Genomic DNA, 16885 nt, shown 5'->3' on the forward strand with positions numbered 1-16885 from the left:
AGAGAAAGAAGATCGCCTTTGTATCTCTTACCCTTGTTCTGGACAGCTTTTTTTAATATATATATATATAATACATATTTATATACATATACATATTTTATTTTTCCTCTCTCCAATTTCACCCTTCCCCTTCTCCCCCATCTGCGGGTTTTCTGGGCTAAGCATCGAGGCTTTCAGTTTGTTTGGGGTTTTTTTTGGTTCTTAAAAAATCTCCACTGGGAAGACAAAAACTAATAATATTAATAATAATGCGCAAAATCTCTCTCTCTCTCTCTCTCTCCCTCTTTCTGCGTGTCTCTATAACATATACACTTTTTAAAAGACAAGACGTGCCTACGAATAACCTTTCAGCGCCTTGGTCAGATCCGGTGTATTTCAGGTGATGAATCTTGTTTTAAGATAAGACTTTTTAGCTTGGCTGGACTTGGCTTTGGTCGTTCCTAAGTGAGACTTCGATATGGCGGCCTACTTGAAGGTCGGGGGTGTTTTACTACAACCTGTACGCAACATTTGTGACCTAAAATTGGAAACCAATTGATCAGCCCTTCATCCCGTCCCCTCCCCCCTTCTCTATTACATTCCATTAATATTATTAATTATAATATTTTAAATTGGAACTGGGGTGTGTGGAAATACTCTCCTAATTTTCCGAGTTCCCGGTGGGAAAACTGGAAGCCTCTTATTTTTTAAGCCCCAAAGACAGAAACAAGGGATTTTCCTAACCTTTCCTGCTTTCCTTTTTCTCTCCTTTTCTGTTTAAATAACTTTCAAAATTGTACAATGTCAACATGGAAATTCTCTAAAGGAACCTGCCACCTCCTGCACCCCCTCCCCCGTCTCCCTTTCTGATTTTGCCTTCTCTAAACAAAGATCTCAAATGCAACATCACCACCAGAATTATTATTATGCTTTAAAGACCCGTTTCGACGATATATATTGGATCCCTGGTCGGCGGCGCCTGCACCTACGGTCTGTAGTAAAACACTTTTTTCTCCTCTCCATTTCGAAGCTTTAGCTTCAGAATACATCGGTTTGTTTGCGTTCTCTTTCCAAGAATCAAAGGGAGTTCGGAGGGGGTGGAAATTAATTCTGAGATGGGGACAGCGGTTAAGAAAACGTCTGCATTTGGTTCTAATTTTACTGATGTTCTACTGGGGAAATGCTAGATCGGGTCGAACGTGTTTTGCTCCATGATTGTTGCTTTAAAAAAAGGCTAGAAAAGACGGGTTTCTGAAAAGCAAGAAAATGGGGGGGGGGACAGTATTTTGCTTGTAGAGTTTGTTTATTTTTTCTTTCCCTCCTAAATTGGCTTAGGAAATGGCTCTGTTCTGTTTGTAGGTGTGTTGTGTTTACAAAGGCACACATCATGGGGTTATGTACAAACAAACCCCGGCCGCATTGTCTGTGTATATACACCTATACAGGAACAACACCCCACATTCGTGCAATAGTATGTATACAGTACTTACATGTATACATATTTTGGAGGAAACACACGCAGAACAGAGAACACAACCCTTGTTGTGTTTTACAGTGCTAAAGGTAGATGGAAACAAATCCATTTACAACATCTCCCCCTCCCGTGCGCCCCCCCCCCCCCCGCAAGAACAAAGTCCAGGAAATTATTCTCTCTCTATTTTGCCCAGTACATAGTTACCTCTAAAATATGAACACCTCCCTGTCCTTAATTTGCATCCCTGAAAATAGGCCTCCAAGTAAATTATACAAAAGGATTTTTCTCTCTCTCTCCATTTTCTCCCCTTCCTGCAAATTCTGTTCTCTCTTCTAGTACCACAATGTTCATTTCCACATGCCCATCTCACTCCCTCCAGTGATCCTGAATATGCTCTTAAATATCCCAAACACTGAACACCCCACTATCTTTCTGCCAACTTTATATTAAATAATAATAATTAAAAAGGGAAAAAACTTGTACAGTTTTGTATATTCTAAACGTTTTTTGGGAAGTTATTAATTTAAAAGGAAAAAAAAGATCATTTAGATTATTCATTTAGTAACTGATGTATAATAAACGCTATTTTCATTAAAGGTTGCTTTTTTCAACTATTTTATTCCAAATTGCCTATCGCAGTTGCTGACAATTATTTATTTTCAATAAATTCTGCATTATGTTTAAAAAAAAAGAGTAAAAAAAATAAATAAAAAAATAATAATACCCGAAGCGGCTGTTGAAGGAAGGAAGGCTTAAAAAAATAATAAGAAGAAAACAATTTGCTTGTGATGTTTGATTGTCAACCACTTTTAGTCGAGGGGGTTTATATTGACGCAATATTTTATTGTTGTAAAGACAGACACACAGAAAGGTCTAAATAAAACATTTTTACAAATTAAAAAAAAATGTTGCGTTATTTGTGTGGGGTGCAAAGAACCTGAAAGACTTATTCCCCCCCCCCAAAAAAATAAGATAAAGGGGAAAAAACTGTCTTGTTTTTCTACCTTCCAGTCTTCTTTGTGGCCTTCCTCCTATTATTATTATTATTATTATTATTATTATTATTATTATTATTATTGGTTAACACTTTGGTAACTTTTGAAAAGAGGTGCTCCGTTTTTTAATCCAAATTCCCAGCCACCCTTCCTTTCAAGCTTACGGGAAAATTGCAAAAAAAACCCAAAACAAAACAAAAAACCCAATAATAATTGTCAATTTCCTTCCCCAGTCTTGAGGCTAATATACTGTGAATGCTCCTGTGTATAGCCAGCCCAGAAGGGCCTCAACCGGCATCCTAAAAATCACCTAAGCAGAAAGATGGATATGGGGAACAGAAAGGATATATTTCCAATAGGGCGCTGCTATCTTCAACTCAAAGCAATTGTTGTAGGTGGACTGGTTTCCTTGGAGAAATCCTAGTGAAAGCTTCTCCATTCTTATTATTTTCCCCTCTTTTAGTGTAGGCTGCAAATTTCGCTTTGCCAGGGCCAGTTAATCGCGTCAATTTCACCTAAAAGGTTGTGCAAGATGGCCTTTTTCTTTGGTTGGGTTGGGGGGGGGATGTTGGGATGACATATGTTTCCTTGTTAGAGGCACAAGCGCTCTCTCTCTCTCTCTCTCTCTCTCTCTCTCCCTTTCACCCCCACCCCATGTTTAAGGGGAGGCCCCAAAATGATGTTGACTAAGCAGCGATGATAGGTAGGGCTAAGGGGCCCTGCGTGGGCCAGCCGTTTGTAATTGACAAACGGGGAGCACATGAATGTTACTTTTACTTGAATGTGTGTGAATGGATGGATGTATCAGCGCACGCATCCTGCCTGCAAATTATAATTTAAAACAGCGAAGCACGCTGCAAAGCAGTGGGTGGGTGGAGAGGGGGGGGCATTGTGGCAGTGCCTTTGTGAAGCCCTGAGGCTTTGGTCTGCTTGTTTGTTTTGAGTTTGTTTGTTAATGAGTTTAAAGGTGTAATCATTGTGGGAAGTGGAAATACCAACTGGCGGAAACAAAGCAGGTATGTGTATGGGGGGGCGGTGTTCTCCCTCATTTCCGCTATCACATTGCAAAATAATAGGAGCACGTTTGTTTAAGGCACGCAGATAGTAATAATGGTAGTAGTAATTATAGTAATAGGAGTAGGAGGGGTTATACCATTTATTTATATAGTGCTTTTCAGGGTCCAGCACCCAACAAAAAACCCACCCCATTTTCCAGCCTTCATTTTATCTTTTAAGCACCCAGTGGGCTACATAATTATGATAAAAAATATGTACAAATGGGAAAATTCGAGGCTGAGGGGCAAAGTGCACAAGGCCCAGGATGGACCCCCACAACCTATTCAATCAAAAGTAGCCAAATCTGAGCTTATTTGCACCAGATATATCCCACTTTTTCCTGACAGTTACTTGCCCCTATTGCTTTGCTTCCCCCAAGAAATGTGTTTCAGATCTGAGTGTGTATGTCCCGTTTTCCCCCCCCCCCCATTGAAACCCATATGAATGAAAATTGCCTCAAGCTCATTAGGAATGTGGGAAGAATTTGGGGGGATGCATTCCCCGTAATTTTGGGGGATGCATTCCATGTGGCTCAGGGGCAAGCGTTTCTAGCAAAAATTCTAGTGCCTGTTTTTTGCGGGAACCCTACTTTTCTGTCCTGCATGTCACATCAGGCAAGCTGCGTTCTGTTTAACCATCTAGGATTCAGAAATGGCCACTGATGGATCTGCTTAGATGGTTGCCAGCTGCAGGAGCAGTTATTGTGCATGAATCCGGCTTCTTTTGTTGTATGCGTTGCTATCTCCGCTCCACCCACAAACCCCCAACCTCTTAGAATTCAGAAGTGCCTTTGGCCTGGCTTGAGTTCCAGTGGAGACTTAAAATATGGCTGGGGAAGGGAGTAGAAGGTCATTTATTTATTTATTTTTAAGGGCTGCTCTTTAATCCCATGTGAACAAGAAAGTGGAATATCAACAACAGTTAATCACATGTAATGGGATGAAATAGAGCTTCCATTTCATCTCCTCCTCTTCCTCAATCCCCTGATCTCAACTATAGGTGTTGTGTGGGGCGGGCAGAGGTGTCAAGACAACAGGAAACAAAACCCTAATACAAAACATCCATCCCTGCACTCCAGAAATTAATCTAGACAGTACAGGCAGCATTAGGGGGTGGGGAGATGAAGGCCTACAGAATATTCAGAATACAGAATGAGATCAATGTTTTGTTGTTGTTTCAGAGGAAGTTGAGCAATGTTCTTTATATATTGTGGGGTGGGGGAGAGAGATTCCTATTAAAGCTTCTTTTAAAAGCACACACACGCACACACCATCCCCTTTTTAATAGCCTCAGTTTTCCGTTTGCTCCAATCACATCGAGATATGCAAGCGAGCAAGCCAGGGATCCTCCAGCCATTATTTAGACTGTGAGCCTGGTCTTCTTGATAATTTTGTTTTACAGTGTACATATTTTAAAGGCACTTAAGAAATAATAATAATATTCCTCCATTGCAGTAAAATTGGGCTGAGTTTAGACAATGAACGAAAGCTTAACATTATTTTTTTTAGAACTATATAGGGTTTTTTAAGTATTGATTTTTCCACAGCTATTTTACTCTTTTGCGCTCTCTCCAGTCAATTGACAATAAAATTGCCATTACCTGTGGCATCCTCTAGATGTGTTGGACTTCAGCTCCCATAAGCCCCAGCCAGCAGGATCCAACACATCTGGCTTGCCCCATGTTGGGGAAGGATGCTCTAGAGTTAGGTTCCATGAAGGAGCTTCAGAATGTGTTGGATAATAAGAGCTCTGTTACACAAAGTGTAGAGTATATTATAGAATATACACAGGGTCTCCCAGATTCAAAGATCTTGAGCCAAAGGTGAGCAGAAAGACTTTTTGCTTGAGGATCTTGACAATCACTGCCAGCCAGAATTGACAATACTGGCCTAGACAGAGAGATCATTTGACCTAAAATAAGGCAGGCTCCTATGGGCTGCAATTCTGCAAGTAATTTGCCATACATGTTTCATGCCAGAATAAAGACTAGGCAGAGCTGCCTTCTGGGGGCCCAATTCCCAACTCACAAGCCATCATTTTCTCATTCATACACTCCCATTTCCATCCATTTTATTCTGTCCTGCCATGGCTAAGCACCCATAGGCCCTGTTCAGACAAGATGCTAAACCATGGTGGTTAAGAGTTTTGAGCTAACCATGATGGCTTAGCTTGTCATGTGAATGGCATTTTTCCTAACCATGGTGGCCACACAGCTATGGTTTAACCATGCTCACCACTCACTTGCTGCAAAAGGGTTAGCACCCCTAGCCATGTCTTAACATGTTGTCTGAACAGGCCCATAGGGTTGTAGTCCAGGATGTAGTACATTGTCTAATTCTGGAGCTTTTGTTCTGATATCCCATATTACAGTATCCCCCAAAGGAACTTAACCCTAAGGCAGATATGCCCAAAGTGTGATCCACCCTGTTGTACACAGCTTGGCCGTGGAGTCAGGTTTACAGCCTCAGATGAGTAGCAAAAACAGGTTCATTAAGTGCCTCGTGGGCCACCATTCATGGCTGATTGGCTGCATTTCTCTTGGACAGTCACAGGTTGTGCAGGCATGATGTAATGTATACAAAATGGTGTGGATGGAGATGGTAATGTAGCTGGAGTATAGGGTTATATACCAGAAAGTAATAGTGGTTTTGTTGATGATTATCCTGCCTTTACAGTCCATGGTTAGTCAGGAAGTATTATAATCTCTTCCATGTTGTTTCTCAAGCGTTCTCATTCAATTTGATAGAAAGGAAGTTGCTTTCAAAAAGAAATTCAAATGAGAAGAGAATTTCAGGGAAATTCTCATGGCTTTGGTGTTCTTGTGCTTACCTCACTGATGAGGTGGCCAAGGAGAGAGTGTCATGTCTCATTGTACACTCATCTCACCAGCAGCCTGTAGCCTCCTCGGCTTCCCACACTTCAACTAAAGCCCAGGGGAAGACATCATGAGGTAATTACTCCCATGGTTTTTTTTTCCAGACTGGGAAACGCAGGCCGCCTGGGAGGCCGCAGAGCCATGGGGAGATGTATAACAGAAAGAACACACCGGCACTTCACTCTTGGGCCTTAGCTAGACCAGTGTTTATCTCGGGGCGAACCCCAGGATCATCCCTGTGCATCTAGATGACGCGCGGGGGATCCCAGGATCAGGCAGGGATCAACCCTCCTTGGCTCCGTGCTACAGTCCCACACTTTGGGCCTGCTTTTTCCATGGTCCCGGGCTGAGCCTGGGACCACGGAAGGTGTGGCCCGTTGCTGCGACTTGAGCCGGCTCTGTGTAATTACTCGCGTGGAGCCAGGAGCGTTGCACCCATTGGGGTTAGGATGGTGGGAGTGGGGAAAGTAATTTTTAAAAAACACACCACCTTACCTTTCTGCTGGAGCGCTTGTGCGCAGCCGGCCCTTTAAAAAAAATTTAAAATGGCGGGCGCAACACCTCTCTTCTTGAGGTCGTCGTGCCTTACATGTAAACGAGGGCGAGATCTCGCGTTATTCACAATGCAAGGTCTCCCCTCCTCTCCCCCGCAACAAAAGGTATGTCTAGCTAAGGCCTTGGTCATGGCTAAATTTTCTCTAGGACTGCAAAATAGTGACCAGGCTGCCAACACATTTTCTGCTGTGGCAACACACACACGATAAACAAAAGCACTGTGGGAAAAAGAATGGCGAACTCTGACCTCCAAGAAACGGTTCGAGAGATTCTTTGTCCTATGGAGAATTTCAGGGAAGCGGTCCCCCAATTTCTCTGTCCACAAATAGGGTGGATAATTTCAAGAGGCCATTTGGACACAGGTCTATATTATATTAAATGTGTTGGGGAAGAAAATTCGTGTTATAAATTTTTCTGCATTTGTAACATTTTTTTTATTTTTTTGGCATTTGATAAAGAAACACCCCCACAAATATTATCTGTGAGATCTATTTATTCTTATGTCTATGGCTCTGTTCAGGCAACACACTAAACCATGATGGTTAAGCATATTGAGTTAAACATTATGGCTTAGCATGTCATGTGACCCATGACTTAGTGCGTCGTGCGAACCATTCCAAACCATGGTGTCTACATAACCGCGGTTTAAACATGCTCAATAACATTTGCTGCGAAAAGGTAAGTGGCCTAACCATGGCTTAGCGTGTTGTCTGAACAGGCCTTTTGTGGAAGTAAGCTGGTTGTATTTTGTTGTTGCTGTTTTTGTCAAGAAGCTGTCCAATCATTATTCCACAGTGAGGAAGGTCCAATTTTATACCTCCTTCCCTTCAGAGTGCTTTTCAGTTAAGCAGGGCTTGTAGACATTGTTGCACTTGAAAGGAAAGTTTATATTGCAGGATCGGTGTGTATGTGTACACATACCCACACATATCCACACGCTACCCACACGATGGCAGAAAGGAAATCAGTTTCAAAACTCACATTATTCTTTCATCTTTTTTTTTTAAAAAAAATACAAAGCTAAATTGCACAAAAAGCTATAGGTGTAATTAAAATATTGTAACTGAACACACTCTAGGGAGAATTAAAACCATCTAGATGGTGTCGTTTCAGGGCGCTTGTTTTATATCAGTTATTTTACTATGAAGTATCTATATGAAGGATCAGAATGTTTCTTATGTTATGGAAAGCCTTAGCTATTTGTAAATAGATCTCTTTTTAGGGTAAGTGTAATGTTCTGTTATTGTGCAACTGGAAGGTTTTCTTTTGTGTCCTTCCCCCCCCCCCCGCCCCCCCAAAAAATTATTGTATTTAACTCAGCTGCTGAAAGACAGATATATATATATACACACACACACACACACACACACACACATATACACACACACACTAAAAGGCAGATATAAACAGGGCAGGTTTGAAACATCTTTTTAGAGGAAGACAGCTACAAGTAAATCTGTTTTAAATGCATTTAAAGAAGCAAAAGTTCTTCTGTGCCACACATTTTAAAGTCCAGTACATTTTTGACCGAAGGAAACTCTTTTCTGCCACCTAATGTTAAGTACAAATCACTGTCAGTTTCCTCAGGCCAGTTTGCAGAAAGAAGCTCATGACACATCAAGCAATAATTTGTGTGCATGAATGAGAAATTGCAGATTCATCAGCAGAGTTACTATTCTGTTCATCCTGAGGTGAATTTGGGATACTCCCCTGTCTGTCCCTCAAATGGACACCGCCCATACATTCCTCTGAGAATAATCCAGAGTTGAGGAGTCATATCGGTGAAATTTCACAGAGATGTAAACGCTTATGTGAATCATGCTTTTATTCAATATATATGTACTACATGAAATACGTTGCATTATCTATAGATGTAGCATCTATCAAATGAACATTGTAGACATACAGAGGGATGTTTGTGTGTGTGAGTGTGTGTGTGTGTGTGTGTGTGTGTGTGTGTGTGTGTTTGGGCTGCAAATTTTTCCTTATTTATGCTGGCTGAGGAATGCTGGGTATTGTAGGGCTTTTTTTGGTATAAATATGCATAGGATTTGTCAGTTAGATTAATGAATTAAAATAATGAAATTGGCTACAAAGGTGCCCCATAATAATCAGGGAGCAGATTTTTTAAAAAAGGTTTGGACCCAAAATTAGTCACATTTAATGTAGACCCACTAAAACCATGCACACAGACAGCAGGCATGCCTCTTCTAAAATGACGCATGCCATTGCTTAGTAGTAGAATACATTTTTTGTATGCAGATGGTTCAAATCTCAGGTCCAAATCCTTGTCATCTCCAGATAAGGTTGTAAAAGATTCCAGATGAAAATCCTGGTGAGCTATTCCAAGCCAGTGAAGCCAAGCTTTCCCTAACCCGGGGCCCTCCAGATGTGTTGGATTACAACTCCTATGATCCACAATGGCTGGGGATAATGTGTGTTATAGTCCAACATGACTGGTATCCGGCTTGAGGAAGACTTGCATAGGCAATAGCAAATGAGGTGGACCAGTGGTCATGGCATGTAGGGTGGATTCCTGCATTGAGCAGGGGGTTGGACTTGATGGCCTTTTAGGCCCCTTCCAATTCTACTATTCTATGATTCTATGACTCTATGATTCTAAAGCTTCTTCTTACCACACATATGTGCATCATATAAAAGCAAAGCAAATGCACTTTTTGCTGCGGAAATATGGTTTTATAATCCACACTGAAATGTAATCAATAGATCAACCAATGAGCTAAAACTCATATGATGAATCAATACAAGTCCCTTTAATCAGGTTGCAGCCCTCATATGTGGATAATCAGGGTTGAATTTGGAGGAGGGGGCACTTCTGGGATTAGTCAGAAAGCAAGCTTCAGGACATGCAAACGTTGGGCAGTGTCCAAATCTATATTAGCACTAAAGTACGTTACACTGCACTACTATTAGCAGCCTCTAGCACAATGTCCAGAAAACCCATCATGCCTGTTAATGCTATTGGAGTTGAGATACAGGTCGCTGACACTACCCCAACATGGGGTGGATTCCTGCATTGAACAGGGGGTTGGACTCGATGGCCTTATAGGACCCTGCCAACTCTACTATTCTAAGATTCTATGATAAAGTATATTAGTGCTAGTGTCGAATTCCATACTGTCCCATAAATGGACCTGTCCTGGAAAACTTCACCTCTCCAACTCCAACCCTGAAGAGGCAACATCCCATCTGCACTCTCAGGATTTTGTCCCATAAATGGCTTGGATTGCACTGACAGTTTGGTGTAAAAATGTCCAGTTTTTAGACTTTTCAAAAAATGTCTTCGGCTATGCTTGTTCCAAATGTTAGCTTTCTGCGTTGCTTAGAAAGACGCTAATAATTTGGGTGTACTCTGAGATCCCTATTTTGATAGAGCGTAACACCAACATCCTGTTTTCAGATTTCTCACAATCTGCATTTTGGGGGAGTAGAGCACATCAGGAAATACCCAAATGGTTTTGATACTCTCATCATATCAATAACTAAGGTCTGCGCATCCATCCACCATCCAGATCTTTTTTAATTGCATTTTTCACTGACTTCCAAGGACGGAAGGGATGCAGCAGTCAATTTCTGGTCCATGGCAATTTCACACGTGTTCAGTCACAAATCTGTTCTGTCTAATTTGCGCATCAGCACATGATCTAACCACCCCGCCAAAAAAGAACCACATAATAAGTTTGCATGTATATCTGTGTGTAATTTCCCCTAATAAACATACTTTCGTACACAATTTGAGCTGAGAACTGCATTGCAAAATTTGGAAAAGTATGTGATCCAAAGGATAAGTCTCTTAATTTTTGTGAACTGCCCAGAGAGCTCCAGCTATTGGGTGGTATAAAAATGTAATCAATCAATCAATCAATCAATCAATCACCAATGACATATTATTAATCCAAGAAGTGTGAGTCATGTTGGTTCACAACCCTTGTCCAATAAGGCAGGGTCACAAACTTACCCCAAATGCATTTTACATTGCAGGATTTACACAGAAGTAGACCTACAACAGAGGCCATTTCTACACCTGCCTTTTCCCCCAGCATCATCCCTGGATCGTTCCTGTGCATCCAAATGACATACAGGGGATCCCGGGAGCAGGCAGGGATGATCTCTCCATTTTCCTGGGAAAACCTTTAGGTGTAGAAAGTCTTTGCATGATATTGCTATATCATGCTGCCTACATTAAGTCCCCAAATTTCCGCCTTTTAGTACTTACTGTTTTCTTTTTTGGGAACAAAAACATGCCTGGGGCATAAAATATCCCAAGAATGTACTGATTTTGCCATTGAGGTGTCCTTATGGACCAAACACAAGCAACGTACTGGCCCATAAGAATGTCCCATAAGTTTTTCCAAGGAAAGTTTGTCTAGCAAAGCAGGCTTAGATACTGTGCATGTCAGTAGGTTGGAAGGCCTTGAAATTTCGCTGGGACGTCAGTTGTTTTTTTAAAAAATAAAGTTTTGCCTAAAGCTTTATCTTGATGCTTTCCTAGCATTTCTAATCTTTTGAGTTTCTTATGACATCACACAGGCAGATTTGATATGGTGAGGCACTTTGCCACCCCAGGATATATTGGAAAATGGCTAGGGTGTCTGTGTATATATGTTTAGGTTGTTGGATGAGGGTCAAAATGCAGACCAAAAAATTCTTCTCCATCCTATTTCTTATTGAAGAAGGGTGTCCTGTTTGTTTCTGGGTTATGAAGCTTGCTTTTTGCATACAAAGATGGTGGCTAGTGGAATTGTTCCCCCTTTCAAATCTAGCCCTGATTAGATGTATATGTACATCATATGTCTAAAATCGAGTACCAATGATGTTAGGAGCATTACCAATCACTGCTTCACGCCAGCCTCCATTAATGTCAATGGTCCTTGCTTAGAAAACCTACCCAGGCTCCATTCAGATGAACATTGGTTGTGTAGAAGATGGTTTTCATTCAGCACTAAAAGTCATTAAAATGGCAAAGCCACAATCTGAAATGCAGGGACATAGACGTAAAATCCAGTGAAATCTCAGAATGGAGGAGAAATGTGTTTGGTTCATATTTTAACGCAAACCTACGCTATTCGGCAGTTTTGAACCAATATGGAAACTAGGGGCATAGCTAGACCTAAGGTTTATCCCTGGATCATCCAGGGGTCAAACCTGTTCATCTAGGTGACACACAGGGGATCCAGTGCTCAGGCAGGGGCGAACCCTGGATGATCCCAGGATAAACCGTAGGTCTAGCTGTGGCCCAAAACTCAGTTATTCTCCCAAATTCGTATTTCTCTGAATTTTGCAATGGAGTCATCAGCGCAAACATGCATGCAAAAAAAATGTGCATGTTGGCAAAAATAAAATTAAAAATGTGTTATGTTAACAAAGCTGATGGTTTCATCCATCCCTAGTGAAACCAATGGGACTTAATACTAAGAAGTATGAAGTCGAATGGCTAAATGTAATCTAGAGACTCGGCATGGTGTGCTGAGTAGAATGTTGGATAGGGAAGACGTGGGTTCAAATTCTCACTCAACAGCAACAATAATTGGGTGTTAATAACTGGTTGCCCTTCGCCAGGGCAGGAACTACACTACTGCTTTAAAATGGTTTATAACAGTTGTGGCAACTGTTGGGGCCCAGGACACATCCCATAGACAGTTTTCAAAATGTTTTTGAAGTGTCATATCTTGCTTGGTTTCCGTGTGGCTTTGCTGCTCAGTTGCAGGATTTGCTTTTAGAACCGTTGATCTACATTAACTCAGATGTAAATTTATTCTTGTCCTTGCAAGCTATCCCATTAGGTGGCTCATGCAGTTGAGCCAATAAATGGCTGTCCCCCTCAAGCTACCATTTTTCATCTGTTTACACACACACACACACACACACACACACACACACATAGTGCCCCTATTTTGCACTTGGCTCCAATTGGTGGACCTGGGAGTTCTGCTATACAAACAACCCCCAAAGTAGACTCTGCAAGCCTAAACTTCACTCTCCCATCGGAGACAATCCATGGCCATGGCTAGACCAGGCCTATATCCCGGGATTGTCCCGGGACCATCCCTGTACATCCAAATGACACACAGGGGATACCGGGAGCAGGCAGGGACGACCCCTCCATTTGCCTGGGATAATCCTTAGGTCTAGCTAAGGCCCATGCTATTATCTCAATCAGACTTCCTCAACGTTGCACCTTTCAGACATTTTGGAGTACAATTCCCAGGATTCCTGACCGTTGCATATGCTAGCTGAGGCTGATGGGATCTGAAGTCCTAAACAGCTGGAAGGCACCAGGTTTGGAGAGGGCTGATCTAAATCATGATCGGACTACAGATTAAGAATGATGCTCATGAAAGGGAATTGGGGGAGCAGAGATATCCTTTGCAGCTTCCTTGCTACTTTCCCATTCCACATACTTGTGAGCAGAGGACCATTTCCCTGCCAGGGTTCACCTGCATTTGGAATAATATGTGCATTTGGCATTCACATTAGACATGATCTGGGTGTGTTTTGTATTGGTGTGTGTGCACATGTGCACAGTGGAGGCTGATAACTCCAGTGTCAGTGGGGTGATGAATCCACTCCAGATTTCACTCAGAACCAGTCATAAATCTAAAGGAGCCATCTAAAATATGGAGCATCTTGGATACCTCCTTTAGAGTCCTGACTGGTTTTGATTGATTCTGACTGCAACCCGGATCAGATTCACTGCCCCACTGACATTGGGGCAACCAGCCTTTACTACACACACACACACACACACACACACACTGGAGTATACAAAGAACCACATGAGCAAGCTGGAGTGAGTTACATGCCCAGTGGAATTGCAATTTCATGGGAACTAGAAAACTACGCATACACATACACACACACACACACAATTATATATAGCCGAAACTGACTTGATGTTATTCATGCAATTGGTAATTGTGTAACTTTTTAATTGAAAATGAACAGCAGCCATAGGGAGCCTCAATTGTGGGGTGGAAAGCCTTAACCACTTCCCTTGCTGCGGTCTGGATCCAGATTCTCTTCCTCTCATCCCATGGCTTGTCATTTGTCACCAATAGGATAAATGTCTATCTTCCTTTCCCTGTGCCATAAACATCTAGCTTGCAGATATTAGGATAGTACATATGCTCAAAACAAAACAAAATAAAATAAAACAAAAGCAAAAAAAAAATTTTTTTAACAAAAATCCTCTTGAGGAATTTGTGAAGTGGGGAAATGCCTCTGTTAATACGTGCGTGTGTGTGTGTGTACTCACATAGTAAAGTGCATTTGTTTACCTTTTTCTCTCTTTCTCCTTCATGGCTGCCTATCCAGATAGCAAAAAATGGGGAATGTGTTTGAGTTGCAGCTATTCTGTGAGCGATATGCGAGATTCGTTGTGAAATTTGATGTTCAGATGAGTAGTTGGTTGGTTGGTTTCTAAATAAAAAAGTTACGGCACGTTTACTAATACACTTTGCTGCAGGAGCTCTTCCCGGACAGGTTGTTGCAAAGTAAATGAATACAATGCACAGCAAGCAGAGAAAGGAGATTTCAAAAATATGGTTCCGTGGCAACAAAGAGCAAGGCATTTTTCATGAGAAATGGTATCTTAAAAATAAATGAGGGTGTCCCTAGCGTTATCAGCAAAACACTGGAGGGGCAGAGAGGGGTTTACTTAGCAGAATTGTTAGATTTAGGTGCACCAAAGCGAGAAATTGTAACCCTATCATCTAAGAAGGCACATTTATTTATTTATTTATTTATTTATTTATTTAAAATATGTATATGCCACCTTTCGTTATCAAATCACAAGGCAGGGTACAAAATGCATTGTGAACAATTAAAATAAAAGGCAAAGATTTTTTAAAAAAAACTGTTAGAAAGAAAATCTACCAAGCTAGGTATTCAACCCAGCAAATGCTTAGGTATTCAGATAGGTTTTCAATAGGCACCCAATCACCATCAAGGATGACAGCTGTCACACTGCAGAAGGAAGAGAATTCGAAGGGCAGGGTGTGGAGATGTTGGAGGAATCCATTTTGGGGGGGGAGCTCTGCCCACCCCCAGGCTTTGGTCAGTTTTCCACTTGGAAAACTTGGTCTGCAGAGAGACAGGGAGTTTGTGTGTGTGTTTTCTGCAATTTGCACAGATCCCTATTTGTGCAAATTGCAGCTTGCCATCAAAACTACACAAAAAACATGTGGAGTTCAGGGAAAAAGCTGTGGCTTGGCCTGCAAATGCTGTGTGTGCTGCAGTGCAGCAGAACGCTATCGACCAAAAGCGAGGCAGATTTCCCAGTGATGGACATCTGCAGCGGGGGGCCACAACAAGAAAGGCCCTCCCAGTGGTTGTTGTCAGATGTACAGTATCTGTGCAGGTGACAACCAGGAAGTCCTGATCTGTAGATCTCAGTGAACAGGCAGGGTTGAGACACGGGAGATTTGGGTCACCTGCTGAAGTAGCTCCAGGTACATTTGGAAGAGATGCCTGGATAGATTTGATCAGGGCTGAATTCCATTTCAGAGACGTTCTCGGGTCTGAATTCCAGTGATGGGTGTGGCTGAAGGGGGGCGGGAATAAAGGAGATGTGTGGCCAAAGTAGCAAAAGTAGCAGTGTATTGTAGCTTGAAGTTCTTACTGCCAGTAACTAAGCTGTAGGAGAGGAATTTCAGCCTTTTAGGATGGAGTGCGTGTGGAATGCACAAAAGCCGGGATTCCACCAAATCGTTGATGGGTGGAGGAAAACGGGAGGGGCTGTGAAAAGGAGGTGTGGCCTTTTGAGGAATCCAGGAGGGCTGGAATGGGACCTTGGGAGGAACGGCCTCCAGGCCTTGAGGTTCTGCTGCCCTAGATGAGATTTCTATGCACTAGCAGCAGAAAAGCACAGCGGTTGTCTTAGGGCATGTCTACATGATTCATTTATGCCGGGGTCATGTCTAGGTCACCCCTGTGCATCCAAATGTCGCACGGGGGATCCCGGGGTCAACCGGGAATGACCACAGACTTTCCCCGGGATAATTGAAGCCTGGATTTCCTGGTTTAGAATGTAAGCCTATGCGGCAGGATCTCGCTATTTACTGTTTTACTATGTACAGCACCATGTACATTGATGGTGCTATATAAATAAATAAATAAATAATAATAATAATAACCCTGAGGACTGTGGCTCGTGTGGCACAGCCTCCCAGATCTTCAAATGGGCACAGAGCTGAGTGGGGTGGCTCCGTGCCCATGGGGGTAGGGTGACAGCAATTTCACCATCCCTGGGATGGGGTGGGGGGTTGTATGCAGAGTTTGGCAGGGGGGGTGTTAACTTACTTTTTCGCCATGTGCACGCAGCTCCTCTATAAAAAAAAAATGGCACCCTCAATGTCCCTCTTCCCTTCCGGGATGTCGCATGGCTGTGCAGACGCTGGGGGAGGATCGTGGATGCAGGTAAGTCCGTGATCCTCCCCCCTCCCTCCTGCTGCACCCTTAGGTGTAGACATGTGCTTAGACCAGGAGTGGGCAACTGTGGACACACCTACAGCCCCTGTCCATTTTTGGTTTTGTTTGCAGTATCCGCCAGGCCCAAATCATTGCTGCACCACTGAATTTCGGTGCCTGTGAGGGGGAAAACAAAAGACGCATTTCCCCTCGGAAACAAGGCATGCATAGAACATTTCTTGTTTTAATGCAAAAGTGTGTTTCCCTGGAGCTTCAGGGAGCACAACGTTGCATTCAAGCAAGGTGCTTGCTTCCTGCATAACTTGTTGGAAAGAAAATGCAGCTTTTTTCCCCTCACTGCCAAATTGAAACAGACAGGGCTCTTCTCATGTTATATATGTTTCTATTTATTGCATCCATATCCTGCCTTTTCCCCTCTTCAAGGAACCTCCTCCTCTCCATTTTATCCTCACAACAACAACCCTGTGAGGTAGGTTAGGCTGAGAGTCAGTGACTGGCCCA

Source organism: Elgaria multicarinata, chromosome 15 (assembly GCF_023053635.1).
Source record: "Elgaria multicarinata webbii isolate HBS135686 ecotype San Diego chromosome 15, rElgMul1.1.pri, whole genome shotgun sequence".
In the NCBI taxonomy this organism is placed as follows: Eukaryota; Metazoa; Chordata; class Lepidosauria; order Squamata; family Anguidae; genus Elgaria; species Elgaria multicarinata.